This window comes from Ochotona curzoniae, unplaced genomic scaffold, assembly GCF_017591425.1.
Source record: "Ochotona curzoniae isolate NIBS_2020 unplaced genomic scaffold, NIBS_Ocur_1.0 contig_46, whole genome shotgun sequence".
Taxonomy (NCBI): Eukaryota; Metazoa; Chordata; class Mammalia; order Lagomorpha; family Ochotonidae; genus Ochotona; species Ochotona curzoniae.
This window is the reverse complement of record NW_024466340.1, coordinates 3,361,692-3,378,911: the sequence shown is the minus strand read 5'-3', so window position 1 is coordinate 3,378,911 and position 17,220 is coordinate 3,361,692.

Below are 17,220 nucleotides of genomic sequence, written 5' to 3'. Positions count from 1 at the left end.
AATAGGCACTGAACCATTGGCACAAAGGTGGAGATAAGGTGACAAATTGGACAATGTGTTAAGGTGGATTTGATCACCTCAGGGTCTAGCCAGCCTTTCAGGACACATTTGTGCCCTCACCATGTCCAGGGACTCCCCATGTTTTACTCTTGCATATAGCCCGTGGTGGGGGAATGGAGGACAGCACTGAAATACAAGTTTAGCCACTGTTTGTGCCACCTGCATCCCATATTGAATGACCAGCTGGTCTACTACTGATCTAGCTTCCTGAGCAACTGCTAGCAAACAACTAGCCTGGCTGTTTGTGGCTGTTTGGAAAATGAACCAGCAAGTAGACGGTATATATTTTTCTGCCTTAAAAACTGAGTAGCCAAGAGGGTGTCCCTCATTTCCACCAACTGTCTGACGTACCTTCCACCCTGAATACCTGACATCCATTCTCCCACCCGTGCAAGTCCTTGCTCGTTGCAGTGATACTCCTCCAAATCTCCAAGTCCTTTGCATCCCAAGACATGAAATGTTACTAGGAACACTGCACATCACTTCCTCATCCTCTCTGCCGAACTTTTTACACAGGACTCCATTTATGTTAAAGGGAAGAGAGCAGGGGAGGGGCAGGGAGAATGACCACCCACCACAACCATTCACTCTCCAAAGGTCTACACCAACCAGGATCTCCCATGTGGGTAGCAATCACCCAAACACTTGACCTGCCACCTGCCGCTTCCCAGTATGTGCAACAGCAGAAAATCAAATTTGGGAGGAGAGCTGGAGCTGCAATTGAGGCATGTGGATACAGGATGAGCCACCCTAGGCAGCATCTTGACCATCAGCCTGAACACCCACATGTATTATGTATTAAGTTGAATGCTCAGAAGAACCCTGCAATGGAATGCTATCCTACAGATGAGTTGAACCAGAGATGAAAACCAAATCACTGGGTGATGCATATTAGTTTAGATATCTGTGGGAAGTCCCAAATGGTACTGAACACATAGTGAATGCCTTGTGAATGGGGTAATACTTGTTTTCAAGAGGACTCTTAGAGATGAAGATACAGAGCAAGAAGAACAAATTGTAATTGTAGCAGGAGTTAAATATATGGGGATGAGGGATCTAAGCATTTTTGAGATGTTATCCCATTTAACCACCCATCACTGAAGTCAGCAGCAAAGAGTCTTTGCATTTTACAGGCAGGGCAACCAAGGTATATAGCCATCAGGGAGTGTAGCCATTATTTTGGTGGGAGTAAAGAAGATGGTCAGGCTCAGAGTTAGAAGGCAGGTGGGGCAAGGCATAGTAAACATCATCCACACAGCAACATTGCTTCCTGTGGATTCTGCCATCACAGCTGGCCCCTCTGTGATGCCACGGGCTGTGTGCTGGGAAGCTAGCTAAGCTATTACTCAGACTGGCAAGAGGGCAGGGAGTGGGGGGATTGGGCATCTGTGCATGACTGTCCCGGGGCTCCCAGGTGAGGACAAGTCCCCTAGCCAGCCCAGACGACCCAGCTGCAAAGTGTAATGGATTAGTAGCTCACTTTCAATCCAGCTGAGTTATGAGCTCAGCGATTTGTGGGACATTTACATGAACCAGAAGATGTGTTATCTGATGAAAATTGCTTAATTTAATATCCTGGCTTGACAGGCACAGAACTGTGCCTCTGCACGACTATCTGCCAGGGGAGGTGATTTTTATTTCAAGTCCCCTGGCATGTTTAAGAAAAGCAACTGCTGTGCTCCTCTTACCCACTGAGGAACAGAATGTGGCTCCCAGGACCAGTAGGCAGTCTACCATGAGGCTGTGAGCCTGAGGGGCCTGGAAATATCTGCTTTCTCCACGGCCATCATTGAAAGCCCACTACAACCCCTGCCCCTGATGTGAGTGGTCTGGCTTTGAACTATAGGAGAGAGAACTGCTCCAGCACAGCTCTCCTGGGTGAGCAGGCCGGCCTATGAGCAAATAGAAGTGATGGCAAAAGATACCAAAGCAGAGGCTTCCCAAAGTGTCATGTTCCACAGGATTTTCACTTATTCACTCGGTTATCTGTTAAACTCAAAGCCGTGGAGGACCTCACACACGTGTCTCGGGCACTAGCTCCCATCACCATCAGCCAGAGCGTGTGATCACTTGCAGATGGCTGGGTCCTACCTTCAGGGTTTCTATGGGCCTGACAATGTGCATTTTAGACAAGTTCCTGGAACCCAAAGGAAGATAGCTCCAGGCTTCAGGGCCAGTGGATGCTGCATGAAGCTGTGTGGTCCTCTTACAGCCCCTGCTGTGGGGATGCAACTGGGGCACATCCCCTCACTAGACACCTGGGTTCAAGTCCTGGCCCCACTCCAGTGCCAGCTTCCTGCGTATGCATACCTGGTGAAAGGTGAACTTGGTTTTTTCCTCATGCGGGAGAATTTTCATACAGACCAGGCAGGGAGCAAAGTGAGATTTATTTAGGTCAGAACCTCCTATTTAGGAGGAAGACTCCAAAAGTGAGACCCCCCAGAGAATAGTGGAAGCCCTGTCCTTAGCATGACTGGGTGAGCAGAGTAGCAGCTACGAACCAACCAGAGGGTGGAGTAGAAACCACCAGAAGGTTGCTTTTGCAATCCTGTCTAGCCTGCCCCAGATAAACCAAACCAAGCACCCCTTCTGTTTTCATGGTAAGATTGGAACCTCACAGGGTGGAGTAGCACTTCTGTCTTGCTAAAAGCGATCTTTGAGGTTGAAGCAAACATTTTTGTCCACTCGTACAGGGATTTGCCCTTCTCTCATTCCGACAGGGATCCAAGCTGCTGGCCTGTTACATCCTCTAACAGTTCAAGTGCTTAGCTTTTCTGCCACCACATGGGAGACATCCTGATAGTTCCCAACTCGCAGCTTTATCCAACCTTGGCTGTTGTGTTCAGAAAGTGAACTAATGGGACCCTGTACAGTAGCCTAGTAGCTAAAGTCCTCACCTTACATGCGCCGGGATCCCATACGGGCGAGCCGGCAGCCCTGCTTCCCATCCAGCTCCTTGCTTGTGGCCTGGGAAAGCCGTTGAGGACGGCCCAAGGCCTTGGGACCCTGCACCTGTGTAGGAAACCCAGAAGAAGCTCCTGGCTTCAGCTCAGCTCAGCTCAGCTCTGGCCATTGTGGCCACTTGGGAAATGACTCAACAGATGGAAGCTTTTTCTCTCCTCCTCTCTGTATCTTTCCAATAAAAATAAATCTTTCTTTAGAGTAAACTTATGAAAGAGATCCTATCTATTGGTTAATAAGCAATTATGAAAAAATACAATGCTGCCTGACAGTAGCACTGTCATAGGGACTGTGTTTGGAGATGGAAAGAAAAATGAGACAAGTATGAATTTACCATCACTCTTGCAGTTGTTCATTGCAGAGCCCCAACCTTCCAAAGCAGCATTTGACCTAGCTACCCAAAAGCGGACCACGCATTGATGAATCAAAATGATGCAAAACAGTGACAACCTGGACTCTAGCTACCTTGGATTCAGAGCCCCGATCTTTGTTTCATTTCACTCTCTAGGAACTATGCCGCTCTCTGTCCTGATACCAAACTCAAACCAGTCCTTGGCTCACTAAGTCTAAGGATACACACACCTCTCCACCCCAGGAAACGATGGTGTATTGGAGATGGTCCGAATCACCAGAGTGGAAAGAGGGAAAGGACATCAGGAAACCAAAACAGCAGCTATTCACTTGTGTGTTAAAATATGGATTTTAAAGACTGTATCTGATAGGTTGTCATTCCCATCAGTCTCTTCAGGACATTGTGGGATGGTAGTTGGGAAAAAGGGCACTGAGCGTAGGATCCAGGGTTCATGTCCTAACTCCCCGACAGCGTCTGAGCAAATAGAACTACATAGCAGTGTCTACACCAGGACATTTGAACAATGACAAACCAATCAGCTGAAGCACATGGAAGGTAAACGCGGATCGCTTCACTGTTAATACTGAAGCCGTGTACACAATTTTATGTGTGTGCTATTCTTCCCAGTCAAGGAACTTAATCCTTGTTATCAGATTTTCCAAAGGATTTGTGAAGGAGAAAGAAAAGCCCTTCTCTTTGGAGACCATGTTCCTGGGATTTAAACTGGCTCTGATCATCTGGATGATTTGCGTTCTACGTGTCTCGGGCAGACTTCATTTGTCTTACAGTTTTTGTGGGCTGCTAACATCTTAGGGCTTATTTGCCAGGCAGCCTCGAGCACAGATGCAAAGCTTTATCACATACAACCTTGGGCTGTTTCTCAGAGCCGTCTGGGCACCCATTTCCCTCCAGTCTCCTTAGCTAGTTAGCATGGGACTGCTGTGTTGGATGCATCTTCAATTCCAGGGCTTAAGCAAGAGTCTGGCTCCAGACCTCTGAAGAAATAACTTTGCTGGGCATCAATCACCTTGTCAGACTCTGGGGAACCTGAAGCCCCAGCGCATATTTTGTGGTAGCCCACATTTGAGATCAGACTGTATAAGCACACGGCTAAGCAGCTCTTCAATTTCAATTAGACACTCTGTCCAGATAACTTGGCGACGGGAGAGTGAAGGAGAATGCCGTGAGGTGGGCATGCAGAGGCGGCTGCTGATGGAGTTGCAAGGTTTCCAAAATCTTTACCTCTCTGCCCTCTCCGCTGCCTCCCCCATCGCTTCTGACTTTCTCCCCCTGCTCCCAAAGATACCTCCCCTCCCTGCCCCTGCTGGCTCAGCGCTGTGTGCTCCCAACACCGGGCCTTTCTAAGAATGACCAAAGCTATACAGGATCCTTTGGCCGATGCAGGAGCATAGCACATTGCACCCAGGTCTTTCTTGGCTCCCTCCCAGCCTTGGAGTGATACAGCTGTATGCGCTTGTGATGCTGTGAGTCTTTGCTGTCTTTCCCAGTGCCTGTCACTGTGACTGCCACACTGCAGGCACACACAAAATGTGTGATGGAGGAATGAAGACACAGGAATGAGAAATAGACTCCACCTGGCATTCCATGTTGTGAGTCACACAGCTAGCACTCAGATGAGTCCAGGTTTGTCTGACTTCAAAGTCCATAATCTTCCCCCCAAGATGCCACATGACTGCTTATTGGAAAGTTTGCATTATCAGAATCTTGTTCCCCAAGTCAGGAGCCGCCAAAAGGCAGGGGGCACAATCCAATGGCATACCAAAAGAAAGCATTAGAACTGTTCTCTGCCATCTCTTAAGATGCATTGTATAATGTAGGTCTTTAGTTATAATGGTGCTGATACATTATATGCATGATGATGCCAAAAGATTTATCAATAACAGTGAATGATGGAACCAATCTAAGTAACCATCAATAACAGCAGGAATAAATTTATGTTCATATAGTAGAACACTATGGAGGTAATGAAAGATTATCACACTCAGCACTAAAGTGGAAATGGCCAGACATCAAACAGTATGTGATTCCATTGACCAATACTGATTCCTATGATGCCATTGATATGAAACCACAAACACAAAACCAGGCCCAATTGAATTCTGATATTGCAAGTTGCAATAATGGTTAACTTTGGGTAGGAAGGTGGGTGGTGACTGAGAAGGGACACTGGGGTAGTATGCAAGGAGCTGGTATTTCTTCTTGGTGGTCGGTACATGGACATGGGTAATTTGTGGGCAGATGAGGTTCAAGCTGACTCTTTGTGCCATGTGAATTATTACATAGATCCATTTTACATGTTCTATATCATGCTGTGTGTCACACATCAATGCAAAGTCAATACAGTAGACAAAGGTGGCTGTACCCTCTACAAGGGGTGGAGTCTAACTTCCCCTCCCCTTGGATCTGGGTTTGTCATAGTATCAGTTTGGGGGCCCCCTGAGGAGCAGATGTTAAGACGGGGTTAGGAAAGCAAGAGGCTCAATGGCACATACTAGAACAGTCAGGAAAGATGAGGAGAAAGGGAGTGGAGTTGGACAGAGCCAACACCATGGTGCACAGCTGTCAAAATGTTGGGCAACTCCAGGTGTACCTACAAAGCCAAGATGACATCAGAAGAGTTCTGCATGGGACCTAAATAGCAGCCCCAGGGAGCCCCCACCTCCAGTGCTGACACTGGCTGGGAGCCTCTGTGGCTGGAGTGCTGCTGTAACTTCTTCAGGCACTTCAGTAGGAGGTACTGAACCTTGCTAGATGGCAAGTTCTTTCTGGAAGGGAGTTCCATGCTGGCATACTTACCAGGGTGCCACACTTAACACCTTAGTTAATATTCTGGGATTCATAAGTAGCTTCCACCAGACAACATGGAAAAGAGGCTCAGGAGAAACCTGAAGTAGGCAATAAGTTTGGCTTCCCTGAGGTTTCATTTTGTGATGGAACCCAAGCTAGCCATGCAGAAGGGCATGTGTAGAGAGATCCCATGGGCAGCTCCAACTGTTAAAGCTGTTCTAGCCTAGACATGCGAGAGAAGAAACCAAAACCATATTGGATTTTCCAGTCCCAAAAGGCACCACACAGAAGAAAAAGGGATCCGAGAGCATGGCCTAGAACCTAGGTCTCAGACGCAAGGCTTCATGAGGGCAAGCTGTCCCAGCCATATCCACTGAGTCCCCAGTCACTGTGGAGCATGGATGACCCCTCTTGTCTGACCTACCAAATTATGACTGCAACAACCCAACTGTCTGTCTGCTTTGACTAAGTCTGGGAAGTAGTCCTTATGCAGCTATAGATAATTGGAATTGATTTTTCTTAAAGAAAAAACTTGGGGACCATGCCAACCTGAGCCACGTGGGGTGTGTCATGGAAGGTAGATTTAGAAAGTTCATGAGCTAATCAGGACTTCTGGGTGTTAGACTTAGCAAAATGGCTCATGATCATAAATAATAGCCTGCCCACTTGTTCTGTTTGCCAACTGTGTGGCCTGGAGCATGTGGCTTCACTTCTCTGGGCTTTAGTGAACTCATTAGTAAAAAGGGAAAAAAAATGAATGGGCTTGAATGAACCAAACCATCTGACACCCCTAACATGTTGCCTGGCACGGAGGACATGCTCAACAAGCATTCGTTATCATCAGCACCATCATCACCACCTTCTGTTCTTGCATCTGATGAAAAGAACTGTCCCTCCCACTCATCAAAGTAGAAAGGGATCGATGGGGTTTGGAGAGGTTCAGGAAACACAACCACAGGGCCTGGGCTTCCAGGGCAGAGTGTCACACTCCTCCTGACCCTTCTCCATCCTAGAGGTACTACCCCACATCTTACTCTGAGCCCCAGGCTTCAGACAACAAAGACAAATGAGGAAGGTCTGATTTCATACAGGGTCCTTGGAGCTGGCATGTTTCCCAGGCTGAGGTAGAGTTCTGGCTGGGGGAAGCTTGAACCCCTATCTCTCCCAGTCCAAGCACCTGTCAGGACCTATTAGCCCAATCTGATGCAGAACTGGTGTGCACGATTCCATACTGGGGTATCGAGCAGCATCAGAACCCTTGACATAGCAGAACTACAACAGGCCTTCAAGACAAGCTTCTCTGGCCGGATCACCCTTTCCTGAATTCAGCACAATCTCTCCAATGTGTCTCATACTTTTAGACCCCTCTGCTCTGGGGTTCTAGCTATGGAGAGCTATGTGTGGGAAAGCAAAAGGGAAAGAAACACCCTGACCTGTGAAATCCTTCAAACTACCCCACATTGACCTGCCCTTAGAGGACATCGGAGTTAAACACCACTCTGTGTTGTCTCATTTTTCTGGCTTTGAGAATGCAAGAATCTTAATTGATCCTCTCCACAAGGAAATGGGATTTGTCCCTAGCTTGTCACGTGAATGGCAGGCTCCCTTCTCTCCCAAAGTTTCAGAGTGGAGATGAGAAAGGTAGCTCATGTTGGTGATGATAGTGAAGGAGTAATAATGTTAGGAAGCCACCGCCCATGGAACCCAGCGCCAGGGTCTGTGCTTATGCTTCTTGCCTTTTTTCCTCTTCCTTCATCTTCGACCCCTCAAGATGCTGAGCCATAGCAGTGAGCCCAGTTCCCTATCACCCCACCACCACAGGGTAAAGCAACTGAGATCCTGTGCTGTGGGCTGTGTTGAGGAGCTGGGATACTTGGCAGGTGAGAGTATAGCATGCACTTCCAGCTGAAGGCATTTTCCACAGTCAAATGGGTGTATTAGCACAGAAGAACATTAAGTTGAACACCAGCATGAGGGTTTTTGTCATGACTCAGGATCATCAACCATGTGCAAAGCGATTGATGGACACGTAGGACTTGGGCAGTAAGACATAGTACATCCCACCCAGGACAGAGGGAGTGTGAGAGCTGACTTGGACTCACATGTGCCTTGTATCTTCATCCCAGAGACGGACCAATCCACCTAGCAGGCTTGGTAAACCTGGAGACATCCCTTCCAGGTCCCCCTCGTGAGAGAATTTTCTGTGCAGCTGCAGTGGGTACTGAACCCAATGGGGGTGGAGAGCATGGAGATGAACGTCCAACCAGGCTAGCCTAATGCCAGACAACCATGTGGCAAAATGCCCTCAAGGACCCCAATCAGGTTGGCTGGAGCTGTTTGGGCCTGTGTTTCAGGTTCTTTCCTTTTTTTCCCATTTTAATTTTGTGTCATTCCTTCTACACATAGTGATCTCCAATATCTTGCAGCTCAAACTCCTCAACGTCTGCTTCCAGAAAACCCAAGCTGTAACAGACACAAATCCTTCCAATCACCAACTGACCCCATTGCCTACTCAAAGCACCTCTGCTCCAACAAGGTCTTCACAATGCCATATAGCCACCACCTGTCTACCTGGAATATCAGTCCATCTTGCATATAAAATAAGTTGTGTCTACTCCTCATGGGAAGAATAGATTGTTTTCTTTTAAATGGATACTCACAGCTACAGAAATCCTTTCAAAACCTAATGTAAGCAAAAAATAAGTTAGCTTTGAGAGTGAGAAGTGTGACTTTGTCCAATTCCTTGGAGTTGGGGAAACTGACCCAGAGCATAGAGGTGACTTGTGGGGAGTCACCCATGGTTAACCTGCTACGTTTTGTGTTTGTAGGATGCTTAAGACTTGCTGACAAGCACAGATAATTGATGGATAATAAAATCAGTTAGCCCTGCCCTGAGTCCGGGTTTACAACCCTGACGCTAATGGGCCTCAGAGGTAAAGGGTGCCAGCAACCACTTTTCCCTTATGTCCCCCCAGCTAATGGCTTTATGGAGGTCATAAACTACTGAGTATTTCCATGATGAGAGTGGCCTTTGTAGCCCAGTGACCCAACCACGCCTTGATTGACATGCTGCCCAGCATCTCTTAGGGCAGCAATAGCTAGATTTTCTCTAGCAGGATCTGTATGTCCTACAAGGCTCTACCTCCCCCTCCCGGGGAATTTCCCAGATACCTTTGCGAATTATAAGCTTCTGTTCACCCATTCTGACTCGAGACAGGGATGGTTCCTGCTGGATCGTTCTGTAGGGAATGCAGAACCTCATTTAAACTCAATTCTCAGAGCAGCTTGGAAGTTACGGGGACTTGCCCTGGCTTTCTGTAGATCTCAGGTTATCACTCGTGTACTCATTTGATTAATGTAGTGCAGCCTTCAAAATGACCCCCCAGTGCACCCCATCTCCTGGACTTAATGCATTTGTGAAGGACCCTCCAACACTGAACAAGACTGGTCTGTGAAGTTTGTAACATTGTGGATGTAGCAGAGGAGGACTGCTGAAGTTTGGCCATGAAAGGGAGGGTGTACATCCACATTGCCCCTTTCTCTTAGATCAGCTGCCTGGGGAAAGCCAGCCACCATGTCATGAGATCATTCAAGCAGGTCAGTTGAGAAAGAAACCCAGGCGCCAAGGAACTGAGGTTTCCTGCCAAGAATTCTGTGACTGCCATCTTGGAAATGGAGCTTCTATCCCCAGTCAGTCCTCTGCAAGAGACCACAGACCCAGATGGCACACTGATTGGGCAATCTCCTTGAGCCAGAACCACAGGCTAACCCACCCCTGGCTTTCTGACTTATAAGCATTGAGAGGAAATAGTCAACGTTGATTGCTTAAAGCTGCTTAAGCTCATGGTATTTTATGCGGTGATCAAAAGACTGATGTAATAAGTGCCACTCTGTGCCAGTCCTTGAGGTGGGCACTGGAATGCAAAAATTAAACTGCAGTCTCCACCTCCCGCAGCAAGTAGTCCAGATCAAATCCTAGAGGGTCGAGCTAGTCTGGCAGGGCCAAAATGGGTACACCAGTGCAGGAAAGGTTCTAGTTTCTTTAGAAACGAAGATTAAGATGATCCTTCTCACTTAGAATTGCTCATGACCTAATTACATGCAGACACAGCCATGCCTGCATTACTTAACACATGCACATGTTTCAAGATCTCTACAGCACTGGGTGATTTCCTCACTGTGCACGTGTTAAAGTGCATGCACACAAACCTGGATGCTCTCTTGATGCCACCAAGAGACTTGGAAATGAGACCTCCAAGGCTGTGCCATCACAACTAGCATACGGTTCAAAGCAACAAAGTCAGCAAGGTTGAACTTTGCTGAGGTCAGACCTCCTGGCACAGTAGGTTAAGGCACAGATTTGGATGCCCACATCCCATGCTGGAGTGCTAGTTTGAGTCCTGGCTACATTATTGCTGATCCACTCCTTGCTAATGAACCTGGAAGGAAGTAAGCAATGGTTTGAGCATGTTGGATCCTGCCAGTTACATGGCTACATGGGAGATCCAGATGGAGTTCCTGACTCCTGGCATTAGCGTGGCTATTGGAACATTTGTGGAGTGGGATGAATTCTGTGGCTCTCCCTAGCCTCTCCTCTATCCCCTCTCCTTCTCTGTCACTGTGGCTTTTGAATCAATAAATCTTTAAAACTTTTTGGAGCTAGCATTGTGATGTGCAGATTAAGCTGCCACTTGTGGTAGCATCCTACACCAGAGCCAGTTCTAGTCCCAGATGTCCCACTTTTGCTCCAGCTCTGTGCTAATGAGCATGGGCAGGCAATGGGAGAGGGAAAGAGGGACCAAGTACATGAGCTGCTGCGCCCACATGGCAGACCTGGATATAGTTCCAGACTACTGGCCACATCCCGGCATAGCCCCAGCCAGTGTGCAGTAATATAGAGCAAGAACCAGCTAACAGAAGATCTCTTTTCCTCTTTCTGCCTTTCAAGCAAAGCATGAGCAAAGCACTCCTCAATAACATGACAGGAGCCAGTGTCCCCAGCCTCATTACAACCCTAGGAGACCAGTCTCAGATACTGTTGACCAGATGCCATTATTCAGCACGTGTCCCTATCTTGCTTCTAAAGTGATTTTAGAGAAAATTCCTCTTACTACTTAACATGAGTAGTTGATTCATCCTTTCGGAAAATTCTAGATACTGAAAAACTCTGCAAGTATTATGCTATCTGGCCCAGAAATCCCACTTCTATTAATTTATTAGAAAGACATATGCCAAAATGAATGGTCAAAGGAAAACAAAAGAGCACTCAACTGTACTGTTACTCATGAGTGCACAAAGCCACCAGGGATCTAAATGTCAACAATGCTAAGGTGGCTGAATCACCATTTAATCCTGGGCTCGCCGTACCTTGGAATCTCATGTAACAAATAAAAATGATGTCACCATACATCGTTCTTCTCAAAGAAATATGTCCCGACATATTGCTGAGTAAGAGACGGGTCATGTAGTAGTGTGTACTGTACAACTCTTTTAATAAGAAGCATATATTTATGCATAAAATTACTGGAAGGCTAAGCCACAGCATGCTAATGATGTTATGTCTAGGCAGAGGGATTAGAAATACATATATGTATTTTTTATTTCTTTTGGCTTGACCATATTTTTTCATTTTCATTCTAAAGATGGGATTACTTCAGGGCTATATGAAATTGCAAATACGTTTTTGTGAAGGCCTCCTAAAAGCTCATTTGTTATGCTTGTCTCTACTATCCTGAGATCCTTGTTCCTTCCCCAACCTGCTCAGGTAAGCAGCCTGCAAACACCCTCACCTGCCATTCCTTGAACAACAGCCCCTTTGGGGACCAGAGGAATCCTGAGATCCTTGCACCAAAGCAGGGGACATACCCTCTTCCCATCCCTCCCCCAGCGTGCTCCACACAGCCCCTCTACCTTCAGTGGAGAGGATCTGTCCCCCAGCAAGCCCCTGGCCTGTTGGCTGCCTCTGGCAAGCAGCTCCCATCTTTGGAAGGAAGTGATCTATTGCCCACCAAAGGCTCAGCTAGCTGAGAGCTAGCTGATGGTGTTCTCCACTCAGGAAGGTCCTTGCTCCGTAGGCAGGGTGCAGGTCCTCTGCCCGGCCTCTCCTGATCCCTCCAAAGAAGTCTGTTGGACGTGTCCCAAGCCAGCTTGGTTGTCCATCAGCTGGGTGCTGCCCTACCCACGGGGACTTGACTGAAACCTTCCCTGCCCTTCTCACCAGCCCATATGGAACGAGTTGCTCCTTTTTTTTTTCTTCTCCTTATCAGAAATGGAAATATTTCCCCCGTGTCTTTGTAGAGCATTTGTCTGTGCTGCAGGAATACTTAACCCTTATGCCTCCAAGGTGCTGCTGGGCTGCCAGCTCTCAGAAGGAGAAACCTTGGACTGCAGAATGCTCAGCTCACGTGAGGTTGAGGGAAGGGCTGACCCAGGGGACATTCAGTGGAGATCATTCATCCTGCTAGGAATCCCTCTACCTCCCTTTGACTTTAAGGGGCTGCCAAGGCAGCCACTCCTCCAGTTAACCATGATCGTGAGCCTGTGAGGGAGCAGTGATGGGAACCAGCGTGTTTTAGGGTGCTTGCAACGGTCCCTTTTAGCTCCTTGAACAGCTCACAGAGGTTGATGCAGTCATGATCTGGCCCCGGTTTACAGCTGAAATTCAGAAAAGTAAAGTACCTTGTCTAAGGTCACACAGCCTGTAGGCGTCCAAGCAGAGCCCTGAACCGCTGCTAGAATCCCTTGCCTGTTACTTGCAAGCATTCAGAGGAACACAAACGATCTAGGTTTCGTCTCCACCCAGCGAATCTTACAGATAGTTCACTGCTGTGGGAGCACCATCAACTTTGCTCATGGAATGAAGTTGCTCAGTGAGATAGTCGCTACAGAAGCAGGTGCAGCATAAGTTACTCACTTTCTCCCAGACACAAGGGGTTCAGGCCAGCTTATCCATAGAGGAGGAATAGGTAAAATTCTGATCCTAAGCTGGTGCATTCTGTAGGCACACAGAGCTGGGTCTGCATTCTGGTACCACCAGGCTGGAGCTGTGTAGCCAAGGGTGAATTGCTGCATCTGACAAAGGCTCAGTTTCTTTAACTTGCAATGGGACTAACAATAAAATCTCCCATAAAGGGTTGTGGTAGGGACTATTTGAGACTATAATGGCAAAGTGATTGGCATAAAATCTTGATCCTCAGTAAATAGCAACACCCATCAATAAGCAAGTTTTCAGATTTCTAAAGACAGAGGGTACGAAATTTTGTGGAACAACTATGGGCAGGACCTTGGGCCATGAGTTGTCAGTGATGCAAAGAAGAATCTGTTCTCAAAGGACTTTGTCATAAGTAAAGTTGAGCCTATCATGAGGCCAATGGTCATTTCAGCTAGAACAAAAGGCATGTGGGGCAACAGTTCTTAGATGCTGCAGGGATACCTGCAACTCATGTCTGAGAGCCAGGGCTCCAGGCCTAACCCTGCCTCTGATCCCAACTTGCTGCTAACATATGTCTAAGGGACAGCAGTGACAACCGATGATTCACTCCCCAAGCTGCTGAAGGTTCTATTACTAGCATGAAACAGAAGAGCCACATCAACGAGGCTAGCAGTGATGGTCACAGCTCACCTGCACTGAGTGTTTACTCTCATGCCTTTTCATGCTCACAACAATCCTATGCGATGGCTCCTCCTGTTAGATATTACTGCAAAGAAGCCTGAGTCACAAGTGCATAGGATGCAACCACAGGTACACAGCTGATAAACGGAAAGCAGAATCAGACTCAATGTAAAGAAGAAATATTGACCTTTTTGTGAATTATCTGATAAGCTCTAAGGGACCATTGAAGGTTTATAGCCACAAAGTTAAAAGCATCGTAACAGTCCCTCATTCAAGTCCCATTGCAACCACAATACACTGGATATGTCCATTTGGGCCACGTCTGGTTTATTCACTACTGTATATTCTCAGCCCCTGGAATAGCATCCGTCACATAGCAGAGGCTCAAAAAACATCTGTTGAATTGTTGCATTTTCACACTCAAAATACCATTCACCTCTTTAAGGTTTAAGCTACATCTCCCTCACTAGACTGTAAATTCCATCTCAAAATTCCATTGAGGGTGGGGCAGGAAGCATATCTAGTTCTAGCTTGGTGCCCAGAAAACAGTAAGCACTGGCTAAATGCCTGCTGAATGAATGAGCCATCATCCTGGTTGGTGAGAATGGGGAGGAAACAAAATGAAAAATGCACATGGATACTGATGACTGATGAGGCTCCAGATCCTGAACTCGAGGTTCAATGCTGAATCCTGTTCTCAGCTGGACCAACACTACGGGCTGGAACAGCGGCAACCATGACAGGCTTCTTGGACAGGCAATAATGGTGTATGGATTTTGAAAACTCAATCCTGTTTGAAGAATTGGTTGCAAATAGACTCAAATCAGAGTCATTAAAACTCTTTTGGGACATAAAATGGTTTTGGAATAAAGCAGGACTCATCTGGGATACCTGCCATGTTTCCCAAGTTGTATTGAATCTACTTTAAGGCACTTTGCTGTGATTGAACACATCTGGGGCCTGCTTCTGACAGTGGATGCTTATTGGTGAATGGTTGCCTGGGCTTCTGGCTCTTGGAAGAGGACTTTACACATGGACAACCTGTCCAAAAGCAATCTAATCCAAATCCTAATGGGCAAACCATACCCCAACACTGACAATCGGGCCACGGAGCCAGGGAAGTCACCCTTAGTGCTTGGCAAGATGAAACATACAAGTTTGTTTTCACAACTTGGTCAGACAAGGAAATTAATATTTCATTCCCTTTATTTGAGACGCAGACATGGAGAAAAAGGAGTGAAGCAGTGGTTGGGAGGTATCTAAATACCCAGCATGGTTGGAGCAAGGCCGAGGCTCAAACATGGAAGCCAAGACTGCTGTCTGGGTCTCCCACATAAACGGCAGGAGCCCAGATACTAGCCCATTACTATTGCCTGAAGTCTAGTGCAGGAGGCTACAGGCAGTTGGGGATCAAACTCGGGGATTCTATATGGGAGAGGAGATCTTAACCACTGGGCTAAACACTTGCTCTAGAAAACTTTCCTAGTGAGAATTCTCACAATCAGGACAGTAGCCATTATGACCAACTCACCCACCTGCCTGCCACCCGTGTGAGATGGGTGGCGGTAGTTCATCGCTGATAGCAAAGTGCCACGCTCGGTCTCCACCCCTTTCTTCCCTCTCTGGCTAAAGAGTCCCACACAGAGTTCCATCTGCATGCTCAGTCCCAGCCATCCTCACAGACTCACCTCTCCTGGAGTATGCCTTGAACTCCTGGCATTGGCTGTTGCGTCTGCTGCCAGTGCTTTTCCCCTTCAGCTTCACACAAAAGCTGAGGCTCTGAAACCCAAGATTCTATCAGAGTTAAACCCAAGTGCCCCTAGAAAGTGCTTTCCTCATCCATCTACTGTTCCCTATCCTAACATTCACCAGTGTGATACCCTGGTGCCTTTCAAGTGTTGAACATCTCAGTCTCTCACCTGTTCACAAGCTCCTTGGGGAAGGCATTTTTCAGTTCATCACCATTGATCACTCAGTCTCCCTGCTCACCTCCTGTTTCAGAATTCAGACCCTATAAGTTAGAATGGCTTCAATTCAGAACCTCGCAGGAAGACAGACTCAGCCAGTGCTAAGAGTCGAGAGCCATCCATAATAGCTAGGTGAATTAATCTTGGCTGTTCTGAAACTTCATGGATCGACCTGGCTGGCTCTATGCATCCTCTGGGTTGAATTCCTGCTGAGGCATAGACTCAAGTTGTTCACCTCATCCACCAAACCCTGCTCAGACCCTCAACTTTCTCATGTCTTTCCAGTTCTCTCCAGGATGAAATGTTTGCTCCCAGCTCCGATCTCCCAGAGTTAAGCCTTTTTAGCCCTTACGCTTGGCAATAAATCCTGCATGAGCCTACAGCGACCCTCGCAGTCTTGTTTTGAACTCTTTGTGTTTATCTTTCAACATCCATTCATTCTTGTCCCTTCTAGGAGAATATGCACACGTTTTCTGCCTGCGAATTGCAGGATGTACAGATGAGTGGTTTGTTCTGTTCCATGCTACAGTCAGCGTTCCACACAACCTTCAGTGATCTAAGATACACCTGATCCCATCTCTTTCTCCACCGGAGTCTCCAATGATTCCCAACTCGGTCAAATCCAGGATTCTGTTTCATGCTGACTTTGCTCCTGCCACCCTCACTCATGTCATGCCACGCTAGGAACATCGGCCTCTGCTCTTCCTCTAGCATGTAACTTATGCTCCCCACTCAGGGCCTTGGCACTTGCTGTTCACTAGGTCTGGTATGACCTGATTCAGATGCCGATGTGGTTCATTCACTGAATTTATGTGGGTGCTGGCTCAATATCACCTTCTTTAAGAGACCACCCTTGACACTGAATGCCCTTGTCACACTGTTTACCCTGCTCTTTACAGCTCCTGTGGTTCCCAGAAGACCTACTGATTTCCTTCTGGTCTGTGTCCCTACTATCCAAATACCCAGGCCTGCTTCCTTAGAAACCATGTATGTTCTGTTGATCACTTTAACACTAGCAACGGAAACTGAACCTGACACAAAGTGGGTGACCAATGGGTATATGTGGAGTTGATTTAATAAATTTTCCCTCTGAGTAATGATTGGACATCTATGTGAACTGGTCTGTGTCTGAATCCTGCCCTTGAGAAACTGAAAGTCTAGAGAGTGGGGTGCGAAAAACAAAACATAATGGTCTGCAAGTGTGTTGAGCAGAGTGTAAGATCTGCACACAACGCTGGGTTCCCCTAAGGGCCTGATGGTCAATTCTATCTGTTGTAGTGAGCTTGTAGAAAAGGCAATGCTTGGGCCTGGTGTGGTAGCCTAGTAGCTAAAGTCCTCACCTTGCATGCACAGAGATCTCATGGGTGCCAGTTCATATCCCAACATTTCAATAGTTGACTCAACTATTGGAAGTTTCCAGAAGCTTCCTATTGGCTGTGGGTCTATAGTTCAGTTTTCCT